Raw genomic sequence first — 24,086 nt, 5'->3', positions numbered from 1 at the left:
TACAGGATGATACTGTATGATCAAGCCATTGCTCACTTGTACAGAAATTTCTGGTTGCTGCCAGAATAATCTGGGGCTGCTGATGCACAGAAGGAATTAAAACAGACATTTCCTAAATGACTTTTAAAAGGGAAGCAACCTAAAGTTGTATTTGAAGATACATAGCAATGAGTTCTGGAACAACATCCTGATTTTACAGCACTTTCTTCCTTGACAAATAACTTGCACTGCCTTGTATAATTTATACATTTTTGAAAAGGGCTGAACTTGGCCCGGAAGAACAATGAGACAAGATGTTAGAATGTTTCCCAAGTTCCTTGAACTGAGTTAGTGATGATGAGCGTCAGTCTCTCCAGCTTGGTCAGAACAGGTGCACGGTTTCCTTCACCTTTCTGTGCCAGTTCTCATTTATCTTCAACTTCGTGGCCTCTTAGTCTCTTCTAATCCTGTCTCTGCCAAACTGCATAGTTATTTCATGACTTGCATGAATGAAGGAGCCTAGCAGAAAGAGACCACCCATTATGCATTAATTTATGGACAAAATCCAGGATGTAAAACCAGGACTTGGGTAGAAAAAGGGCTATGACACTGAACCACTGTAGCTCCTGTAAAGAGGTCAGGGGGTGGGAGTGGGGAGAAACTATTCAATCTCTGCCAGGGTTTCATTCCCCCTGCTCCACCCCCACATATCCCACAATATCCTTCAGCTTCAAAACCATCAGCTGCGACTACCCGCTCCCCCCCTCCATATCCCTGCCACATTTCCCAACAAGTTGGTTTATACTGCCACCCTGTGGCAAACTGCTTTTATCTCAAAGCAAACTGAAAATCAAGGCAGACAGACATTCTATACCTCAGGTTAAGAACTTAATTCATTCTGGAGGTCCGTTCTTAACCTGAAACTGTTCTTAACCTGAGGTACCACTTTAGCTAATGGGACCTCCCGCTGCTGCCGCAGGATTTCTGTTCTCATCCTGAAGCAAAGTTCTTAACCCGAGGTACTATTTCTGGGTTAGCGGAGTCTGTAACCTGAAGCGTCTGTAACCCGAGGTACCACTGTACTTAAAAGCAGCAGAAACCAGAGAGAGTTCTGGAGAGCTCAAAACTTTATGCAATAAATTGTGATATATTGGCTAATAAGGGAGTAAAATTTCTGCAATCATCTGAGAGAAGTTGCAAAGTCATTATTATATTTTTATTCCATGCTTCCTCCAAATAGCTTTGGGAGGGATAGATGGTGTCCTCTGCAGATGGACAGATCCATCTATTTCTGGTCCTTGCCAATTTCACAAGTGTTGGTGAAATTCTTATGGCTTTTCTAATGTTCTTAAGTTTATTCATAAGTGTGTTGCATTCCTGCATGTATGTGCAATCTAAATTTAAAGAAGAAATATAATTAAAGTACATTATTCCAACCTTTGGTCTCTGTTAAAAACCACAATTTTCCTCTTGGTTCCCTCACTCCCAGCTTTACTCAAACTTCTGCCATTGCTTTAAACCACCACTTTCCCTCGCTCACTCCCATGCCATGGCTACTGCTGTTGTGCAACCTTGCCTTCACTTTTGCTCTCCTACCCCATTCTGCAGTCATGCAAATCCAGAATTGTGATGAGACACTACAAATCCTCCAGTGTGGGCTGCATTCTGACTTTTTTTTTTTTTTTAGATTTTTATTAAAATTTCAACAGATTTATAATAACAGACAAAACAAGATAACACAACAACAAACAATAAATGATAAAAAAACACACCAACCAAACAGAAATATATAAATTCAACTCTTAGTTTCATATAGCTTACTTTCCTGACTTCCTCACATCTCCCTTATCTGTATTCAAATTTCCAATTTAGTTTCAGCAAATTCTTGCTTTATTTTGGCTAATTTTAATACTTCTTAATTTCTTTTGCATTCTGACTTTTTATGATATATAGAGAGACTTTTTCTTGAACCACCTGCATCACAAAATTAATAGAACTGAAGATAATTTGATTCTCATGTACACATTAGCCCAGGAAATACATACCAGATCGGTTCACCCTGGAATTTAAGGAAATCAAATTCCTCAAGCATCCCTAGACTTATAGGGGCAGGCAACCCAGGCCCAAAAGGCACTGCACTAAGGAACCACGGGCTAATTACTCAACCTCACTTGCAACCTCACCCCCACCACAAACATTATTTCATCTGAACCTCCCCATATAAAGGAGTTAGTACCTGAATTTGCTTCTTTTTCTCTTCCATCGTTTCTTTTTGTATCATGTCTTTTTGATGCTGTACATTAAATCCATGCAACATCACACATAGTTTTACCCTATCCTGCCTGTGAGTTGTGGAAGACCTGTTCCCTGCCTTACAGGCCTTTTCTCTGGCCTGGGAGGGCAAGGCCCTGACTGACTCCAGCTACAAAAGCTGCTGAACACACTCTTAGGCTCTGGTATTGTTTAAGGCGGTTAGTTGGCATTTTTTGAGGGGGGGTTGGTAAGTTAATGATATTGATGTCCGTATCATTATTTTTAGATCTTATTATTTATGTGGAAATTGCTTCAATTTGGTTGTGTACTTTTTGATGTGTTTTATTTATTCTTTATTACTTTTTTATGTTTGTAGTTGTTTAGTCATTTAGTCATGTCCGACTCTTCGTGACCCCATGGACCAGAGCACGCCAGGCACTCCTGTCTTCCACTGCCTCCCGCAGTTTGGTCAAACTCATGCTGGTAGCTTCGAGAACACTGTCCAACCATCTCGTCCTCTGTCATCCCCTTCTCCTTGTGCCCTCCATCTTTCCCAACATCAGGGTCTTTGCCAGGGAGTCTTCTCTTCTCATGAGGTGGCCAAAGTATTGGAGTCTCAGCTTCACGATCTGTCCTTCCAGTGAGCACTCAGGGCTGATTTCCTTCAGAATGGGTAGGTTTGATCTTTTTGCAGTCCATGGGACTCTCAAGAGTCTCCTCCAGCACCATAATTCAAAAACATCAATTCTTCGGCAATCAGTTTGGGATTGTGCAAATCTTGTCATGTTGTAAGCCACCTTGAGCACAGTTTTAACTATGGAAAGGTGGCATATAAATAAAATGATGGCAATAAATGGGGAAAATAGTAGCAGCAGAGGTACAGCCTTGAACTGTTGCACCAGCAATAGCCATTAGCGCCAAATGTAGCATAGCACTAAGAGAAAGAGGGACATGCAGAATCAGAAAAAGGGACAACACACACCTTCACATGGGGTGACCAGAAGCGAAAGTGTGAGACTCCATTGGTTTCCTTGATGCTGGGATATTTTGTCCCCCCCCCCCCATCCCCAAGTGCCCTCATGATGCTTTCTCTGGATTTCTTGGACAATGATCACTGGATGAATAAGCAGCAGTGGCAGTATGGAGCCTGCATTTCACAGAAGAGATCTATTCTTAATTGATCATATCAAGGAGCCAATCAGAGTGGGCGAAATTGTGGTCATTAGCAGAGTCAGCAAACCTTGGGAGGGCAGTCCACTGTCTCTCAGACCTTGTAGGGGGCTGGACTATATATTTTGGGGGGGAGGGGTGAACGAATTCCTATGTCCCACAAATAACCCAGAGATGCATTTTAAATAAAACGACACATTCTACTCATGTAAAAACACACTGATTCCCGGACCATCTGCAGTCTGGATTTAGAAGGCAATTGGGCCAGATCCGGCCCCCAGGCCTTAGTTTGCCTATCCATGGTCTTTAGGATAGAAGGAAGCAGCAGCCTAGCAACCCCTGCCGGTGCCTGAGGCAGACCAGCACTCTCCCGCCCCCCCAACTGCCCCCGCCCCTGGTTAGCTACACTACTGGAAGGAAGGGCAATTCCAATAGCGCATCAGGCTTTGAAAATTCATGAAAAACAAAACAAAACGACATCAACTTATTGACGAAGAGTGATAATAACACTGTTGATGACAGAGACTTGTACAAGCAAGGCCAGCACTGGGTGGAGAAGAAAGACATAGTGGGGTGAGCAAGAGGATTCGTGGCATACATTGCAACAGTGACCACTGTCCTTTTTCTACTGAGCTTGTTTGTGCTGAAGGGAGAAGGAAGGGTTAATAAGGCAAAGAAGCTAAAAGTTGTGCAGCTAGGCAGAAAACCGCAAATGCGTCAGCTCTGTAGGCCAGAAGTTGCTTCCTGTTTTCAGCTCTGCAGACTGGGAGCTGTTTCCTGTTTTGTGCTATCTGTTTTAGAAATATTTTTAGAAATGCAAGACATACATGCAGGGCATGAGAAGGATTTCTCTCTACCTTCTCTGTACCATTGTACCTTGTAAGGGTTGCTCTCGAATATTTCCTGCAGTAAATTCCTGTACTAATCCTGTTTTTGCAGTTGTGGCATTACCAAACAATGGGTGTTTGCTAAAGTCAGGCAGGTCAAGAGTCCAGCTTCCTGCCTTACCAGCTAGCCAGAAAATTGCAGCTGTTTGCAAATTTAACCAGCCTGCCAAAGAGGTCTCACTCTGTCTTTTATAACATGCATTTGTTTTCATATTTCAAAACTACAAACCATGTTTGGGTGCCTTGGCAAAAAGGTGGTTTCTAGGGGGATGCATACCCCTAAACATTTTGTGAATCTAATGGAAGAAACTAATTTTTAAAACTTTTTAGTTTCTTCCACGGCAAATCATCACCATGTTTCCTGCCATACGCTTCCTGTCTTAAGTAATGCAAAGATAAGAAAAGACACGTATGGGGAAGTGCTTAGCTAGCAGAAAGACACGTATGAGGAAGTGCTTAGCCAGCAGATAGATGTGCCATATAAGGGAATAAGTTGAACATTTGCCAGCTGATTGGGAAAATTTGAGGAAGGAATGGGAGGGGGGAAATGCTCAAAAGGTATAAGAAGGCTTGCTGAAATGTATTTCTTTACAGCCAGCTTTCAGGAGGTATCCTGCTGGTTGTCTCTATGTACAGATTGTCTCTGTGCATAGATTTCAATAAACTTTTTCTCCAAAGAAGATTTTGCTTTCCTGGTACTTTTGTTCCCTCCAAGGTCCGGGGATGGCGAGGCTGATGGATCCCTAGGTAAATAAGGCTTCATTTCTTTGGGGGCTCGTCCGGGATTAGCCTCCTCCCCAATATGGACCGGAGGGCCAGGCTCAACCAAGGTGAACAGCTCAGCAGCGTTTTGCAGGCTCCCCGTGCGCACCCCGCCTGTTTCGTGGGGGGGAGCCAGCCACACTGTTCTGGAGTGGAGACATCTTGTTGAGGGAGGAAAAGAGGACGGCGCCGAAAGGGGACAGGTCCGCAGCGGAACAGGTAAGCCCGATGGAAAGGGCAGCCCGACGGAAAAGGGCAGGAGGCTTGATCAACCTCACCTGGTTGTGGCAGGGTGTCACGGGCAATAAGGTGCCAGCCAGGAATAAGGGAATTGGTTGTGCAATAGAGTGCCAGCCACCAGGAATAAGGGGAAATTATATTGATGTGATTTGTATGTTGTATGTTGCATGTCAGATACTCCAGTGATTGAATTGTCGAGTGTGGGCTGGGGTATTAGTGCCCCTTGGCTGGGCGATTGCAGGGTTGTGCAGGAGAATGCCACCAGCAGAAGTTGGGAACAGAAGAGGGTGGGATATATATATATATTGTGATTTTTGGTGTGTTCTGTGTGGTGTGTGTGTACCAGATACTCCAGTGTTTGTCTTGGTGTATGAGGGTCGGGGTTTAGCATTCCCCTTGGCTGAGCGGTTGCAGGATTGTGCATTTTTTGGCAGGGCGACCTCGCCAAATCACAATCTGTAGTATATGAAGTATGAGAGAATTTTTATTGTGAATAGGAGCGGAGTTTCTGGAAGAAATGGGTTCTGGCCAAAGTAAAAGCAACCCTTTTGGAAGGCTTTTTGGGGATCCAAGCTGATGAGGGGAGGATGAGGACATTGTGAATTAGATTGGCCCACCCAGAAGAATAAATTGGCCGTCCACCAGGACCCTTGATTTGCAATTCATTTAATCCATTATATCAGAATATTTTGAATGTCCATTCTGATCAAATCCCCTATATTTCCACTTGGAAGACCAATGTGGAAAGGAACCCCCCCCCCTTGGTTGAAGTCATGCTGCCAAAAAGTCTCAGGCAGCCGTATCTGCTCAGTCAGGAAGAGAGGAGGACAACCCCCAGTCCTCCAGGATTCAGAGAGGGAAGAAGATAAAGTTTTGATGCCCCACCACCCCATGCCCCGGCAACAGCCCTGGCACCACCCCCGCCACAGGGAGCAGATGGCCCAGCCCCCAATCCCGTGGACAATGCATTGTTAGACCTGGGCAAAGATAAAGAAAGGGAAGAAAGAGAAGAGGATGATGAGGATGAAGAGTTTGTAGAAAGATTAGTTGAGCTAACCAAAAATAATAAGACATGGACAGAGGAAGGCAGTGAAAAGTGTGACCCTCCATAGGGCACATAAAGCACAGGAAAAGGGCGCGGCCAGAGTGATGCCTCTCCGCAGAGTGTATGACCCTCTGGCCCCCGCGGGACCTGATGGGGTGGTGCCCAATAGAACTTGTACAGTTCAACATGTCCCCTTCTCTAGTGCAGAAATTTATAATTGGAGGAACTAAAACCCTTCATTTGAGGAAAACCCAGCAAATCAGACCACTGAAGGGCAAAATACCCTCACCACTTATCGCCAGAATGTCTTAAATGGCATGAGGAGGGCAGCCAGAAAACTCACCAACTTTGTGGAGGCCAGAGAAATAGTGCAAGGGACAGAGGAGGCCCCTGAAGCCTACTTAGAGAGGCTGAAGGAAGCCTACCGCCAGTATACCCCTGTGGACCCAGATGAGGCTGCCAATGTCCCTATCATAAAAACTGCCTTTGTAGCCCAGGCAGCGCCCGATATCCGCAGGAAAATTTAAAAAACAAAAACAAAAACAAAAACAAAACCACAATGGTTTTATGGGCCACACCCTTGAATGGATGCTGGAACAAGCCCAGACCACTTATAATCAGAAAGAGGAAGAGGCCCAGAAGAAAAAGAAGTACCAGGCAGAGAAGTTGATGGCCCTGAAGACGGGAGGTCCACCGTTAGGAGAAGAAGAGGAGGGCCAGGCCGCTTAGGAAAGAATCAGCGTGCCATCTGCCGAAAGGCACCTATTTCCTCTCCCAGGCTAAAATGAGGAAATGTCAGATGCTACTACTACATCCGCGTTAGAAATTCCAAGTCACCACAGCCCTCAACCCAGCTGCCCTATTACCGGTAGGAGAAGGTGAGGAGCCCACGCATGACTGCATTGAAGTAATGGATGAGGTGTACTCTAGCAGGCCTGACCTTAAAGATAAAGCAGACCCCCAGTGGCCATCATGGTTTATGGATGGAAGCAGCTTCATTGAGGCTGGACACTGGAAGGCAGGTTATGCAGTGGTAGCCCTGGAAGACCAGGTGATCAAGGCAAAGCCACTCCCGCCTGGAACATTGGCCCAGATGGCAGAATTAACTGCGCTCACCAGAGCCCTAAACCTGGCAAAGGGGCAGAAGCCGACAATGGACCAGCCTTGGTTCACTCAATGTTGCAGGAATTGGCTAAGGCACTACAAATTAACTGAAAGTTGCATACAGCATACAGACCCCAGAATCAGCCATCCAAGCTGACACAGGAAACTGGGTCTAATTGGGTGACAATGTTACCTCTGGCATTATTCAGGGTCCGCAGTCTCCCATTAAGACAGACCCATCTGTCACCCTTTGAAATTGTGGTTGGGAGACCGGTCCCATATGTCAGAATGTTGCCCCCACATGCTGGTCAGGATATGCAATTGAATAATTATGTCCAGATATTCTTCCGAGTTTTCTTTTGTCTCAACAGGTGGACCCAGGCTCGCAACCCCTGTGTGTTGGCTGCATCAGTTCGAGCCAGGTGATGAAGTGTGGGTAAAAGATTGGGCACGGACGCTGCTACAACCGTGCTGGAAGGGACCTTATATCGTCCTGCTCTCCACACCCACAGCCGTGAAAGTTGCCGGCATTACCCCTTGGGGCCACCATACTCAGTGAAGAAAGCCATTTCAGACTGGACAGTTACACCAGATCCAGAGAACCCCCTTCGGCTGACTATCTCCAGAAGCCTGGCAGACGACCGCTCTGCTGATATCACACCGGAAGCTGATATCTCTACGCACAGCTGAAGAATTGGATGGGAGGGGCGCCCGTGGGCAGCGTCCCCAACGTGAAAACCCATGCTGGGACTAATCCAGGAAGTCCACCAGGACATTTAATACTTTCATAAGGACTTTCTCTTTTCTCTCCTTGTTATATTCTGTATTGATTTGCTCTATGCCCCACAGCCCTGACCCCACTGAGCCATACCGCCCTTACTGGCCTGCTGGCCTCTGCTATGACTGGTTCGTCTTGCCGGTGGCAAGAGATGGCGTGCTCATTGGTTATTGGAAACAGGGGAGGGAGTAACCTAAATGGGACGGAACCTATCTTAATGCAAGTGTTGCAGGGGTGGGAGCCTTAACCAGGTGTGCATTGAAATTGCTGAACAAGTGCCAGTAAATTCTGCAGCACCACCTCTGACAATTGTGGTGGCTCGAGCCTCCCAAAATAAGAATTGCCACCCCAGGATTTCAGCCTCCATATGCCCTGGTCAGTAGGGAGGCAGCACGAGAGTTCAATCCACCCAACAGGGTTAGTAGGAAAGTTGACCCACATAGTGGGAGCATCAGCTCACCGGTGGGCTCTCACCCTTGAGGCTCAACAGGTAATCGAGCATGAATATCAGTGGGCTCTTCAACAATGAGCACACTCCCTGAATATTGGTGGGAGGAACCATGGAGTAATTGGGGATGGTGGATAGGGGTTATTTCAACTGCCCTTGCCATATGGATGTGCCTTTTCTTTTGCTGGCATGAACGTCATAGGTTCTGCGGGAGGCAACAGCCAAATCCTTCTATCCCCTTGATGATCCTCCTAGTATTCCTTGTTCTCATAGTTGCAGGAGACAAGGAAAGTGCTGCACCTGGTGAACATGGACAGATGGGGACTAGGTTATTGGATAAAACATCACGAGGAGAAAATTATCATAAGATGTGGAGGAATAATATTTATGTCCAAGATATGTTTAAGTTCACCACAATGTTAAATCTCTCCAATTGTTGGCTGTGTATGCACATACCACCTTATGCTAAACGGCCAGGTTTGATGCTACATGGAATTCCCATTGGTAACATCTTCAACATAGAGAGGAGTTTGTGTGTTAGTTCATTCTCATTGTTGTATGTTTATCCCAGATAACAATGTTAGCATTTCGGCCACAATTGACCCCATGGAAACAATGATAGCTGAAAACCCGCTTAAAAAAAAATTACAGAAGGTGATCCATGGAATTGGTTATATTCTTGGCTGCCCGATGGTAGTTGGATCAGGAATATTATAGCAGGGTCGCTTATAATCCTTTTGCTTTTCTGCTTCTGTATTCCCTGCTTGATGCAATGTATGCAACATATGATGGAAAAGATGATATCTCGCACGATGGGTCCGCGTGTGATTGCTTTTATGAGAGAATATAGACCCTTACCCCAGAACGAATCTAAGTAATAGATTGTTCATAAAAAGAGGAGGGAGTGAAGGGAGAAGGAAGGGTTAATAAGGCAAAGAAGCTAAAAGTTGTGCAGCTAGGCAGAAAACCGCAAATGCGTCAGCTCTGTAGGCCAGAAGTTGCTTCCTGTTTTCAGCTCTGCAGACTGGGAGCTGTTTCCTGTTTTGTGCTATCTGTTTTAGAAATATTTTTAGAAATGCAAGACATACATGCAGGGCATGAGAAGGATTTCTCTCTACCTTCTCTGTACCATTGTACCTTGTAAGGGTTGCTCTCGAATATTTCCTGCAGTAAATTCCTGTACTAATCCTGTTTTTGCAGTTGTGGCATTACCAAACAATGGGTGTTTGCTAAAGTCAGGCAGGTCAAGAGTCCAGCTTCCTGCCTTACCAGCTAGCCAGAAAATTGCAGCTGTTTGCAAATTTAACCAGCCTGCCAAAGAGGTCTCACTCTGTCTTTTATAACATGCATTTGTTTTCATATTTCAAAACTACAAACCATGTTTGGGTGCCTTGGCAAAAAGGTGGTTTCTAGGGGGATGCATACCCCTAAACATTTTGTGAATCTAATGGAAGAAACTAATTTTTAAAACTTTTTAGTTTCTTCCACGGCAAATCATCACCATGTTTCCTGCCATACGCTTCCTGTCTTAAGTAATGCAAAGATAAGAAAAGACACGTATGGGGAAGTGCTTAGCTAGCAGAAAGACACGTATGAGGAAGTGCTTAGCCAGCAGATAGATGTGCCATATAAGGGAATAAGTTGAACATTTGCCAGCTGATTGGGAAAATTTGAGGAAGGAATGGGAGGGGGGAAATGCTCAAAAGGTATAAGAAGGCTTGCTGAAATGTATTTCTTTACAGCCAGCTTTCAGGAGGTATCCTGCTGGTTGTCTCTATGTACAGATTGTCTCTGTGCATAGATTTCAATAAACTTTTTCTCCAAAGAAGATTTTGCTTTCCTGGTACTTTTGTTCCCTCCAAGGTCCGGGGATGGCGAGGCTGATGGATCCCTAGGTAAATAAGGCTTCAGTGCTATAGTGCACTGAGAGTAGCCTGCAACCCAGGGAGGCCAACTGGAGATGTCGTTTACTCTGAGTAGACAGTGGGGTGTGATGTATGCACATTTCACGGCTTCTTAACCAAGCTCGTTTTGGCTTTTGTTTTTGTTTTTCTACAGCAGTGTAACAGCAGAGTTGATCTCAGTATTTTCGACAATTTGCCACGTTTTAGCATTTTTGTACATCAGTGAATTTTTATATTAAAAGATTTAAGAAAAAACAATACCCCTCTACCGTTAGGATATTCCAGCATCCCAACATCTACATCATAAAAAATAAAAAATAAACCATTTTGGCTGCCATTCCACCTAATTTGTGCAGGACCAGGCAACCAGCAATTACAGTGTTTTATTGCAGCCCTTGTGGGCCACGATATACAACTGCTGGGATTCATTTAGCTTAGTAGGTAGGTCACCATTTTTGTAGGCCTGGAGCATATTCATAACTGCAAGATGACTCTAAGCACAGTATCTATGAAACAGTGGAATGCGGTGACATTTTTCATAGGGGAACAGTTAGGGCCAGAGGTGCCAGCTTGTGAGGGCGATGGAGGGGGGTGGCGCCTGTGGGCACCGCACCTCCCTCCCTACGCCAGGCAGAAGCTTCCCAGGAAGGTGGCACTAAGCTTTAATATTTTAATACTCTTAATTTACCAGGAACACTTAGGGGACAAGCCCAGTGGCGTAGCGTGGGTTGTCAGCACCCGGGGCAAGGCAAGTAATTTGCACCCCCAACCCGTGGATTTGCGCCCCCTAACCCTAACCCCCAGATGCGGCTGGGCCCCCCCCCTGCACCCCCCACGCTACACCACTGGAGAAGCCTAGTCCCCCTAGTCCACTGACTGCACACCACTGCTATGAAACTAAGCAAACTCTTGAAATCACCTACACATTTCTCTTCAAGAGCTATTTTTTAAGTCTACTATTCTGTTGTAGCTATTTCTAATACTCTTGCTCGTGGTTACATCTCATAGGAATTCAGCTGTTCCCTGCTCCCCCCGCCCCCAAAGACACAGCTGTGGGCCTTCCTCCTTACTGTCATTATATTATTTTACCAAACTTAGCCCATGGAGTCCATAGGCTGTTATGCAAAAAAATAAAAATAAAAAATTACTTTACTGCTCTCTTCTCTTGCCACGCGGATGTTTTCATGATCTTTTCTGTTGTGGCAATTTTACCTTTGGAAATTGGTTTCTCCACTTCACTATGGCAGGGCCTAAAGGATATTTTGTTTATAAACTTCCCCTCTCCATCAATTCCTTCCCGGAGGGGCACCAAGCTCCCTTGCTAACAGCTTTGTAACTGCTCTTGCATCAGTTCAGCAACCTAAGTCTGTACTCCTATTGACAGAATGTGATGAAATTGCTGGTGCTTCTGATGCAAGGCCTTAGGCCCTTGGTGGCCAACGGCATCAATCCACTGTTTCAATGGTTGCAGCTGAGCCTGGTTTGGTACAAGTTAATGGCACAGAAAAGGCACTCCCAGGGACCTTTCACTTCTCATTAACAAGCTTGCTGCCTTGTTACTGGCCCTTCTGTGTGCCTTTAACAGCAGGCAGACACACACACACAGAGAGATGAAGCTTTTCCTACCATTTATCTGCCAGCCAGGAAAAGCTGTATTTTCCCCCTGACAGCAGAGTGCCAGTTCCCCTTAGCAACAACAGTCTCTCTACAGCAGAAAAGATGCTGTGAATGTGGTTCCAGAATGGCAGGATCCATGCATATGAAATGCCAAATGCAATGTCTTTAGTGTTTGCAACAGGTTCAAGTCAGCAAAGCCCCTACTATTCCATCTTTATTCATTTTTACTTATTTCACAGCTGGGGTTGGGCTTTTGAGGGACACTGCGCCTCCTCACATTGCCAACCTGGGCAACTGACTCTTTTGACTTCCTGTAAATAAATCTTTGGCTGTCTCACCTTCCATCAGGAAAAATCCTATACAAAGTGGGGAAGGACAAACTTACTTATTCCCCAAATTGGTCTTGTTCTCACCGTGGTATCAAGCTAATACCATCATTCCTGGTTCCTGGGCCAATTAGACTTCAGCAAGCCCTGAATGGCATAAGGCACCAGAGCAGAGCAACTACACCTCTGTTAAATAACAAACAACATTAGCATTTAAATGGAGATTGCCCAGGAGACAGGCAGCCCAGTCAGAATACACAAACAGTTCCTAGAAGGGCCTGTTCAGGAGAAAGGTATGATTGTGTGAGAAGTACCAGTAATTAATAAAAAGCTAAGCATACAGACATACAGGTTAAGCTCCTCAAAAGTAGTTTGGCTACTGTAGAAAAAAGCCTGGACCAACAAACAGAGAATCATTGCAATTACCGTATTTTTCGCTCTATAAGACGCACCAGACCATAAGACGCACCTAGTTTTTGGAGGAGGAAAACAAGAAAAAAAATATTCTGAATCTCAGAAGCCAGAACAACAAGAGGGATCGCTGCACAGCAAAAGCAGCGATCCCTCTTGCTGTTCTGGCTTCTGGGATAGCTGCACAGCCTGCATTCGCTCCATAAGACGCACACACATTTCCCATTACTTTTTAGGAGGGAAAAAGTGAGTCTTATAGAGCAAAAAATACGGTAAATAATAAATCAGCACAGACCTTCCAGCGCTTAGATTTTTGGCAACCTTCTCCTACTTTAGGTACAGGGAACTTCTCTGGCCAATGCTCACAGATGATGGGAAGACATACTCTGTCCATCGTTAGCTAAAGAGCTATAGGCTTCCTGATCTACTTGCAGTGTCTACCCTACCTCTGTCATGAAAGAAGGCTGGTCTTTGGTTAAAGAGGGGAGGGACAAGGGTGAGTAGTTAATGCTGAACACCCTCTGCAGGCAGAAAATAGCCTACACCCTTCCAGGGTGTCCAAATTCTCTGACTACCCTCCCCTTCAAATATCAACTTGTTAGATGCATAATGGTTTTTATCTTAACTTTAAAAATAATAATCTTGACCCAAACAAAGCCCCTTCTGGAGGTTCCCTCACTGCGAGAAGCCAAGTTACAGGGAACCAGGCAGAGGGCCTTCTCGGTAGTGACGCCCTCCCACCAAATGTCAAAGAGAACAACAACGACCAGACTTTTAGAAGACATCTGAAGGCAGCCCTGTTTAGGGAAGCTTTTAATGTTTGATGGATTACTGTATTTTAATATTTTGTTGGAAGCTGCCCAGAGTGGCTGGGGAAGCCCAGCCAGATGGGCGGGATATAAATTATTATTATTATTATTATTATTATTATTATTATTATTATTATTATACAAGTCAGGCTGTGGTTCCATCTGGCTCATTATTGCCTGCACTGACTGCAGAGGCTTTCCAGGGTTCCAAACAAGGAACATCCCCAGCCCTGTCTGGGACTGATCATGGGACCTTCTGCAGATGCTCTACCAATGAGCTACAGTCCATCCCCTAAAGAACAATAGTGGGAATCAGTATATGGCCACTTCCAAACATAAAACGTGTATAATTCAGTGTATGCTCTCATCACCAAGTAGAATGATATGTTCTGAAATGTGAACAAATGAATACCTCTCAGTTGATGGATTAGAATTATCAGATGCACAAGCAGCAACTGAAAAGGAATGCCGTGCATTCAAGAAGTTCCTGAACAAAGGTCTGCAAATTTGCAAGGATGATCTAAAATGGAGCTAACTTTAATCAAAACTTAAGCTAAATCTAATGAAAACCTAATGATGGTAAGATTCCCCCCCCCCCATTTTTTCTTTCTCTTTTTGCTGCGGTAGCATGCGAAAAAGAAACAAACCTGACTCCATATTTATCAAAGGCAAAAGTTTTCATTCTCCAGCCAACAACCTCCCCCATTTCAATTCCTGAAGAAAACACTGCTTGCAAGGGACTTGGTCATTTTACATTTATTTTAAAGACCTGAAATGGACCTAGGCCTTGAGGAGTGTGATGCTGGTGTTGTTTTATAAAAAGCAAAAGCACACATTTTGTTTGGACTTTATTCAGAAGCCTTAAGCGATGAAGTTTTATACTGGGAGACAAAAGTGTTAAAATTCAGTTTGATTGAATGGTTACCAGAAATTCAATTTACTTTCAGGAAATACTCTTAAGGAAATGTGTGCACATGCACCAACCAACAGTCTTCCAAGTCCACCATTTCTGCCCTGTACTTTCTCCCCTTCTTGTCTAGTCACTCTCCTGATAGTGGAAATCATAGTCACCAATCTACTTTAAACCAAGCGTGACAAATTAGTCAAATCCCAACACAACTTTGTCTTACTGACAAAAGAAACAGTGGAGTACAGTATTAAGCAGCACACTAGAATGGACTCATTAAACAAATATAGCCACCAGTCAATTGGAAACAGCATCATCTTCATTAAAACAGAGGCCTAAAATTGGGAGGTGTAAAAAGAGGTCATATTGAGGGCATGGCCTGCTGTCAAAGTTGACATTAAGTAAGTACATTATTTTGTCTCTAATGTGGGGTTGAGGGGTGTGTGTGTGGATGCATATGGCTGCATGTGGTATGTAATCGGGGAAAGAGCCATTTTGAAAAATATTGATAATTTCTATAAATGAACTGGTGAATTCCTACTTCAGGCTCAGGACTGCAATACCTCAAGGACTGCTTATCTCCATATGAAGCTGCCCAGACCCTGAGATCATCTTCTAAGGCCCCTCTTCATGTGCCTCCTGCATAAGAGGTCTGGAGGGTGGCAACATGAGAACGGGCCTTTTCGACAGTGGTTCCTCACTTCTGGAATGCCCTCCCCAGGGAGATTTGGTTGGCATCTTCATTATACACCATTAGGGACCAAGCAAAAACATTCCTCTTTAACCAGGCTGAAAAACATCTTATGCCCTTTTAAAATGTGTTGTGAGAAGGGGGATTATTGGGTTGTCTTTCTTTTTATTATGTATTTTGTGTTTTTTATATTGTGATTTTATGTTGTGAACCACTCTATGATCTACAGGTATAGGGTGGTATAATAAACAAACAAACAAACATCTCAAACTCAGAGCTACTTCACACATGCATTTTACCACTGGGTAGCTGCTTCATCAAGTGATGGCTGGGTTGTTTATTGAATATTATTTATCTATCTATTTATCTATCTATCTAACTACCAATAGACTGCCTTCTCAAAAAACAGATTTCTTTAAGTAGTTTACACAAAATAACTACCCTTCTCCAAATGACTCCACAGTACTGTACAAAAGCTTGAATAAATGTAATTCTCATAGCATAAATAAGTTTAAAAACAACAAATGAGCAAAAAGCAGCAGCAGCAGAATAAGTGTTATACATGCAAGTGAACTACATGGTTTGGGGGCAAAGGGGGGAGATACCATTACCCCTTTGTTATATGCTGGGGGGGGTGTCTTCCAGTCATTCATTCATTCATTCATTCATTCATTCATTCATTCATACAAAAAGTGCAATAGTCTTTTACCAACTTGCCATATTATCATCCCAGTGAATTCTGAGCAACGAAATCTCTTTTTGGGGAGGGCAGAGTCCACTGTGCTCACTAGCAGGCTGCAGTGCAAGATGCTTGGCTGAGATCACAGAGATAACTAGGAGAGGTATCATAGCTCAGTGGCAGAGCATGTGCCTTGCATGCAAAAAATGTCTCTGGCATCTCCAGGTAATGGGTCAGATAAACAGGTAGGTGGTGGGAAATACTTCTGCCAAGCACCCTGGAGAACATTAACCAGTCAGAGTAAACAATTCTGGGCTAGATTGGCAAGTAGTCCAGCCTGGCAACTGCCCATGCTGCATACAATATGGGCTTCCAACTAGATCCAGATGACCACAATAACTTTTATAAAGCCAAAGAACCCTAACATTTAAATAGGCCATTAAGGTAAAGGTAAAAGGACGCCTGACCATTAGGCCCAGTCATGGCTGACTCTGGGGTTGCGGCGCTCATCTTGCTTTATTGGCTGAGGGAGCCGGCGTATAGCTTCCGGGTCATGTGGCCAGCATGACTAAGCTGCTTCTGGCGAACCAGAGCAGCACACAGAAACGCCGTTTACCTTCCCGCCAGAGCGGTACCTATTTATCTACTTGCACTTTGACGTGCTTTTGAATTGCTAGGTTGGCAGGAGCAGGGCTGAGCAACGGGAGCTCACCGCGTCGCGGGGATTCGAACCGCCGACCTTCTGATCGGCAAGTCCTAGGCTCTGTGGTTTAACCCACAGCGCCACCCACGTCCCTAAATAGGCCATTAGAACAGGACAAAAGCCTTTCTTGGAATCAACACGTTAATGCCTCTTAGAGTATTATGCACAGCATTAGGCACACACAGTGGGAGTAAATCCTACTTGCATTGGGAGCTGACCACACATTGTTGCACACCAAAGAACTCTCTTCCTGCTGTACAGGCTCAGTGGTATTTTTTACATTTCAAATGACAGCAAACCTATTGATGCACCCAGACACTTAATTTTCCATATACTGTAGCAACTGGCAGAATGAGTTTTTATTACAATTGTCAAAAGGTGATAAGATCATACACAGAAACAGACATTTTGGGTACTGATTGCATGGTATTGCAGAGAAATTCAGTTGAGCAGAATTCTGATGGGAACAAAGGCTTAGTTTCTTCATCAAGAAAGCTGTTTGTTAATACCATACTGGAAGGCAACTGAGTGGGGAGGACAGGACTGAACTGGTGTCCAATGTTGCCTTCTGACTGCTTTGCAAGCAAATGCTCTCCACTTCTGTTAAAATTAGTTTTGAAATACCAAGATGCACCACCAGAGGGCAATGATAAAGGATGCTTAGCATTTCACTCCCCACCACATCCCGAATCAATCTGGGTTTAACTTATCTTTCAAAATTATTTAAATATCAGCTTTTCCCTATTCAGCTAATGGGCTCTCTGTCCAGCTTCACCTAGGACTGAAAAAACCCTGATATCACCTTGCTAGAGACTTTTCCATATAGAGTTAAAAAGTAGCAGAATAACAGGAACAATTTAAAAGGATGGCAATCAAGGCACCCCAGGTTGTGACAAAACTGCAAGGCTTTAACAATTCCTTCTGATGACTAATCACTGGGTTTTGCATCCTGAGGAGACAACCAGGTACTTGTAGTATATGTTTACTGAGAGTTGTGGGGCTATCCGAAGCCTCTGCAAAGAAAGCTTCTATACCTGTGCTCCTAGGAAAGTAAGATCTGATTATATGCACATTATATGCACCCAAAAATGTGTTCTTTTCTTTAAATTGATTCAGATATATTTCTTTCAGCCTGATTGGGTCATTTCCACTTTTGTAGAAGCTCATTTAGAAATGAGCTTCTACCCCCACCCCACCCCATTTTGGATCTGCCCTGTAGACTCCTTCCCCACTCCCACCTGTACCTAAGTTGTTAACTTATTTAAAGACCTCCCCCCCCCCCTGCTTTCAGCTCAATATACAGTACAGAAATGAAGCAATTGAAATGCCCCCTCTGGCATGGAGATAAGTGATGGGAGAAAATTTCCTGCCAAATCTGAGTGCCCTATTGCTGTTCAAGGCACAGGAACAGAGGCAGTAAGAAATTTGGCAATTCTTCCCTCATCCAACCTTGGTTGCATTTTAATTTTGGATTTGGACAGCTACATGTTTGATTTTGTTATTCACCATTTAGAATTTTGGGAATATTTCTTTGTTACTTTGTGCCTCAACAAAATTGGACTTATCAACTAATTTCCATATATTCCACCTCCCTTTTTATCAGAGTCAGTCCCCATTTTCTGGGGTTTCTCCTAGGTGAGACACTGCTCATGTTTTGCCCCATCAGAGAAATGTTGCAGGATACATTTACATTTTTATTTGTTAATGTGTATACATACACATGTGCTACAGTGTATACTCTCCCACCCAGACAAAACATACTTTTTGCTATAAGAAAAGCGACAGGAAAAAAGGCACTGGAAAGTGTGGGGTTACACTTGCTTGATACAATATTGTCTAACCTCCCCGCAGACAAATCAGAATGAATGCTAGGTTATCTGGAAGTGACCAGAATCTCAGAGCAGATGCATCTCAACAATAGCACATTCAGGAAGCTCCCTTACTCTAGATCCAATTATCTTTCTTAGAATCATAGAGTTGGAAGAGACCACAAGGGCCAACCCCCTGCTAAGCAGGAAACACCATCAGAGCACTCCTGACATATGGTTGTCAAGCCTCTGCTTAAAGACCTCCAAAGAAGGAGACTCTACCACACTCCTTGGCAGCAAATTCCACTGTTGAACAGCTCTTACTGTCAGGAAGTTCTTCCTAATGCTTAGGTGGAATCTTCTTTCTTGTAGCTTGGATCCATTGCTCCATGTCCGCTTCTCTGGAGCAGCAGAAAACAACCTTTCTCCCTCCTCTATGTGACATCCTTTTATATATTTGAACATGGCTATCATATCACCCCTTTCTAGTCCAGTATTGTCTCCTTTGACAAATGGTGGTTTCACAAGGTCTTTCCCATCACCTGCTACTGGGTCTCCTGTGCTATCCCTTGGTTGGAGATGCCAGAGATTGCATGGGAATTTCATGCAAAGTATGTATTCTGCTAGGGAGCTATGACCCTTCCTCAATGCACACACATTAATTAAAGATGTCAGCATATAGCTTTCCTTATATCTTCTGCATTATTATATTTATAGTTAGCTAATAATGCTACGGTGACCCCTGTTAAGAAACAGGGGGTTTGTCATCTTCTCAACCAACTCTTGCCCCATTGTCTAATAGTCGTTGGGTAATGCAGACATGGGAACCTCAGATATAGCAAGCAAGCTATTTCTTTGTTCCTGTGCTGGCCTATCCAGTGCAAGGTACTTCTGCATAAGGCAAAGATAGGCATTGTGTAATCCTAACCATGTATAAAAAGGTAAAGGTAAAGGGACCCTGACCATTAGGTCCAGTCGCGGACGACTCTGGGGTTGCGGTGCTCATCTCACTTTATTGGCCGAGGGAGACGGTGTACAGCTTCTGGGTCATGTGGCCAGCATGACTAAGCCGCTTCTGGCAAACCAGAGCTGCACATGGAAATGCTGTTTACCTTCCCGCTGGAGCGGTACCTATTTATCTACTTGCACTTTGACATGCTTTCAAACTGCTAGGTTGGCAGGAGCTGGGACCGAGTAATGGGAGTTCACCCCTTCACGGGGATTCGAACCACCAACCTTCTGATCAGCAAGCCCTAGGCTCTGTGGTTTTACCCACAGCACTACCCACGTCCCCTTTCCATGTATACTCAAATATAAATCCTGTTGAATTCCATGGGGCTTACTCCCAGATAAAGAGAGTTAGGAATGTAGTCTAAGACAATAGAGAGAGATCTACTTCTCCCCTTCAGTTATATAATTTCAACCTAGGCACTCCTTTAACCTGTTCTAAAAGTTAGATAGCTAGAACACACCTGTCATCTGAAGCAGCCACTCTTCTCCTGGTGAGGGACTTTTGTTATTAAGGGAAACCTGCCAGGGGAAGCACACCTGACAGGTGCAGATGGCTCCCTAATCCTCTTTTATCTTGCAGAGCCAAGCAGGCACCTGGCCTGCTGACTTCTCCCTCTCCATTGTCACAGCCCTTAATACATTTGACCCCCACCCATCCCAAGCTGTTAACACCCCCTGCTCTGCCCTGCTATTTGAGTCTTTGGAAAGAAAGCCAGTAGCCTGAGGGTGAGGCCATTCAAAGCCAAACACGCAGGTGTCTGAGCAGTTTTATCTGTTCTGCCTCAGGGCCATCAGATGTGATGGGGACAGCTATGTTTGTCGTTCATGTGTAAAAGGGGCATATTGAAAAGAATGACAGTGGATGGCCATTGGGATGTGTTGATTGCTTCCAAATAGCTATGGGAATATACTGGGTTTCTGAATGGCTAGAAATGAAAGTAAACTGAGTGGCCACTGGGAAAGAAGAAAGGCATTCTAAAGGCCAGGATTAGCCAAAAATAATTATGGTGATGGGCTTCCCCTGTTCTGGGGAGGGAATGAATGGATGAAGCTTTGAAGTGGTCTGTGACTAGTAGCTCAAATTCAAAAGGTGTGGCAAGAGAAGGAATGCGTGATTGTTTAGTTTTCTTACCTAAGCTTATCAATTAGAGCAAGCTGGAGTGTGATCATCTCTTTTGCTGTGTAACCCCTTTGTAGTTATTTGGTTCTAACATTTCAAACTGCTTACTTCAACTGTCAAGCAGGGACAGAATACCCAAAATAAGAAGAGTGACTGCTGAAGAGAATCAGTAGAAGCACTTATCTCCTTTTATGTAAGGAGTTTTCTACTTCACACCAGCAGGCGTAAATGGTAAAATGTCTCTAAGATTGTTTGCTTTTGCAAAAGGCTACATTTCAGCTGGCTGAATAAGAGCCTTTATTAGGCATGTGTTTTACAAGTTGAACCTACACATATTTACTCAGAAGGCGCTGTGGGTTAAACCACAAAGCCTAGGGCTTGCCGATCAGAAGGTCGGCAGTTCGAATCCCTGTGACGGGTGAGCTCCTGTTGCTAAAACCCTGCTCCTGCCAACCTAGCAGTTCGAAAGCATGAAGGACAAGTAGATAAATAGGTACCGCTCTGGCGGAAAGGTAAACGGCATTTCCGTGCACTGCTCTGGTTCGCCAGAAGCTGCTTAGTCATGCTGGCCACATGATCTGGAAGCTGTACGCCGGCTCCCTTGGCCAATAAAGCAAGATGAGCGCCGCAACCCCAGGGTCGCCCGCGGCTGGACCTAATGGTCAGGGGTCCCTTTACCTTTTACCATGGAGTTCAGTGGAGATTACTTTCAAATAAGCATCCATAGGATTGCAGTCATAAAATCAAAATATAGTTATGAGCAGCTGGAAGTTAGACTGCTTTGTATTTGGAATATGGCAGTTTCCCCATCCACCCATTGTTTGAACTGAACAATGAGCTCATCTGTGTACTGACGACCTTCTGATCAGCAAGCCTAAGAGGCTCAGTGGTTTAGACCACAGTGCCATCCGCTCGCAAGCTCTTTTACCTTTACCTAGACTGCTTTGTAATTGGAATATGGCAGTTTTCCCATCCACCCATTGTTTGAACTGAACTGAACTGAGAGTTTTATTTTCTCTCTCTCTCTCTTTTTTAAAATGAAACTTTCTGGGCTAATGCATTGGTTCTCAAACTCTTTTTCTCTGGGGCAAGCTTTCAGAATAAAACTGTGCTTGTGCCACAGTGAATTTTTTTTTATTGATAAGATAAACATTGGAGAACACAATGCCACCCAATGCTATTCCTGTTTGCATTAAAATCATAGTAGTCAGAGCCAGATTATTTGTATTCAGCTTTTTGGTATATTAAGTGTGCTGGGATTTCTGGTTATGCGAGGCGTCTCCTAACAACTCTCAGTGCCCTTAAACTACGGTTCCCAGGATTCTTTAGGGGAAGCCTCTTTCGTTCATATGGTATAAGAGTCTTTGGGGGGGGGGTGAGCCATGATTGTTCAAGTAGTATAAAAGTGCCCCAAATTTACAGTGTGAATGTGATCCCAATTATAGTCAAGGTCTCTCATACACAAACACATGCCTGTTACTATATAAAAGACAATTTAGAACAATTTAGTAAGAAATGAATAATAAAATAACATAGCTAGACAATTAAGAATGCTTATTACCAGCAAGGGCAAAGTGAAGCTCACTCTGGCCTGAGCAGTAGTAGCAACTGCAGAAGCAAGTCCTTAGCACCTGGTGTAATTATTATTATTATTATTATTATTATTATTATTATTATTATTATTAATTTATTTATACCCTGCCCACTCTGGGCAGCTTCCAACAAAACACTAAAATACAATAACCTATTGAACATTAAAAGCTTCCCTAAACAGGGCTGCCTTCAGATGTCTTCTAAAAGTTTGTTTTAAAAGTTTGTTACTAGGAAAAGAATGAGAAACACTTCAGGCTTAACGTAAAATGGCTGGTAGCAAAGCTCTCTCTTCTGGTGATGGTGGGAAAAGCAGCAGCAGAATGAGCCCTTTAGAAAAACTGTGAAGAGGGAGGAGGGGCAAATATTAATAGGAACAGGGTAAAACACCCTGTGTCCATGGGAGTAGCTAAGGGGAGGGGGGCAGGGGGGCAGCTGCCTCTGAATCAATATAAAGGTAAAGGGACCCCTGACCATTAGGCCCAGTCATGGCTGACTCTGGGGTTGCGGTGCTCATCTTGCTTTATTGGCCGAGGGAGCCGGCGTACAGCTTCCGGGTCATGTGGAAAGCATGACTAAGCCGCTTCTGGCAAACCAGAGCAGCACACGGAAATGCCGTTTACCTTCCCGCTGGAGCAGTACCTATTTATCTACTTGCACTTTGACATGCTTTCAAACTGCTAGGTTGGCAGGAGCAGGGACCGAGCAACGGGAGCTCACCTCGTCGCGGGGATTTGAACCGCCGACCTTCTGATCGGCAAGTCCTAGGCTCTGTGGTTTAGACCACAATGCCACCTGCATCCCCTGAATAAATAAATCAATACAAATCTGAGGTTCTGCCCCCCCAAAAAAACCTGCCCCCTAACAAAAAATCCTGGCTATGCCCATGCTGCGCTCTATGATTAGTGGCAGGTGGCAATGGTGATGGTAAACCACAGTGTTCTTAAGAAGAGTATCCCTAGGTAACTGTGCACAGGAATCCAGCCTTATTGTCTAAATGTGCTTAGGACTGCAACCTTGAGTTCTGATCCTATATATGTTTACTCATAGAAGCAAATCAAGTTGAGTTTAGCATGGTTATACGCAAGTAAGTAGCTCTAGAAATGTATTGGGCATCAGGTTCTGAATATGTTTTCCTAGGAGAGGATCCCTATGGATAATGTGGTAAGGCTTTGTGCCGCTTGAAAACAATGGACAGCTCATATAAAATATGCCAACATTTCATTTTCTAAATTATAGAGGAATGTATGATATGAAGGCATTTGTGCTTTGCCAGTGGAAGTCAAAAGCTACAGCTGATGGAGCATGTGTGAAAAGAACATGTTATTTCCATAGTTGCTACTTTTGATCCATGTTATTTCCACAGTTGATATGTCACCCTAACTGTATCTACTCAGCTGTGGCAATATGCAGGAAGCATCCAGCACATACAAAACAGTAAATTACATCCTTAACACAATTCTGTAATGCCCACAGAGAAAGCATTAAGCGAAAAACAAACCAAGCATTAGCATGTTATGAAATAAAAATGGGAGAAATTAAGCCTGCATCACTGAAGTGCAAATAAACACAAAAGGAACAGATGCTCAGACCAAAAATGGGTTGTAGGCACAAGAATATGGGCACAATTAACTGCAGGTGTAAAACCAGAGACCCAGCTGCAAAACTCCCATGTTTTCACACTGAGATATATATTTTTGTTGGGGTACTCAGTCCCATGCAACATATTAGCAAGTGTTAATATTCACCAAACATGATCTTGGGCAGCCTGGTCCTATGGTTCAGCTAAAATGGATATCCTTGGGAACCAATGTTTCTTCATTTCAAAATCTCTCTCTTGTGCT

General features: G+C 44.1%; 1 long non-coding RNA gene across 2 annotated transcripts; it reads right to left on the bottom strand.

Annotated features, from left to right (window-relative positions):
- Positions 1 to 24,086, bottom strand: LOC310827577. 2 transcript variants are annotated; one of them, XR_014556431.1, is made up of 3 exons: positions 23,991 to 24,086; positions 22,507 to 22,583; positions 1 to 498 (listed from the first exon to the last, which is right to left on the bottom strand). It is a non-coding gene; the product is annotated as an uncharacterized lncRNA (long non-coding RNA). The 2 variants fall into 2 exon arrangements; XR_014556432.1 differs by lacking the exon at positions 22,507 to 22,583 and adding an exon at positions 12,601 to 12,699.

The sequence above is a fragment of the Podarcis gaigeae genome (genome assembly GCF_964106915.1).
Source record: "Podarcis gaigeae genome assembly, chromosome: 11".
Lineage (NCBI taxonomy): Eukaryota > Metazoa > Chordata > Lepidosauria > Squamata > Lacertidae > Podarcis > Podarcis gaigeae.
This window is presented reverse-complemented; position numbering and strand designations above follow the sequence as displayed.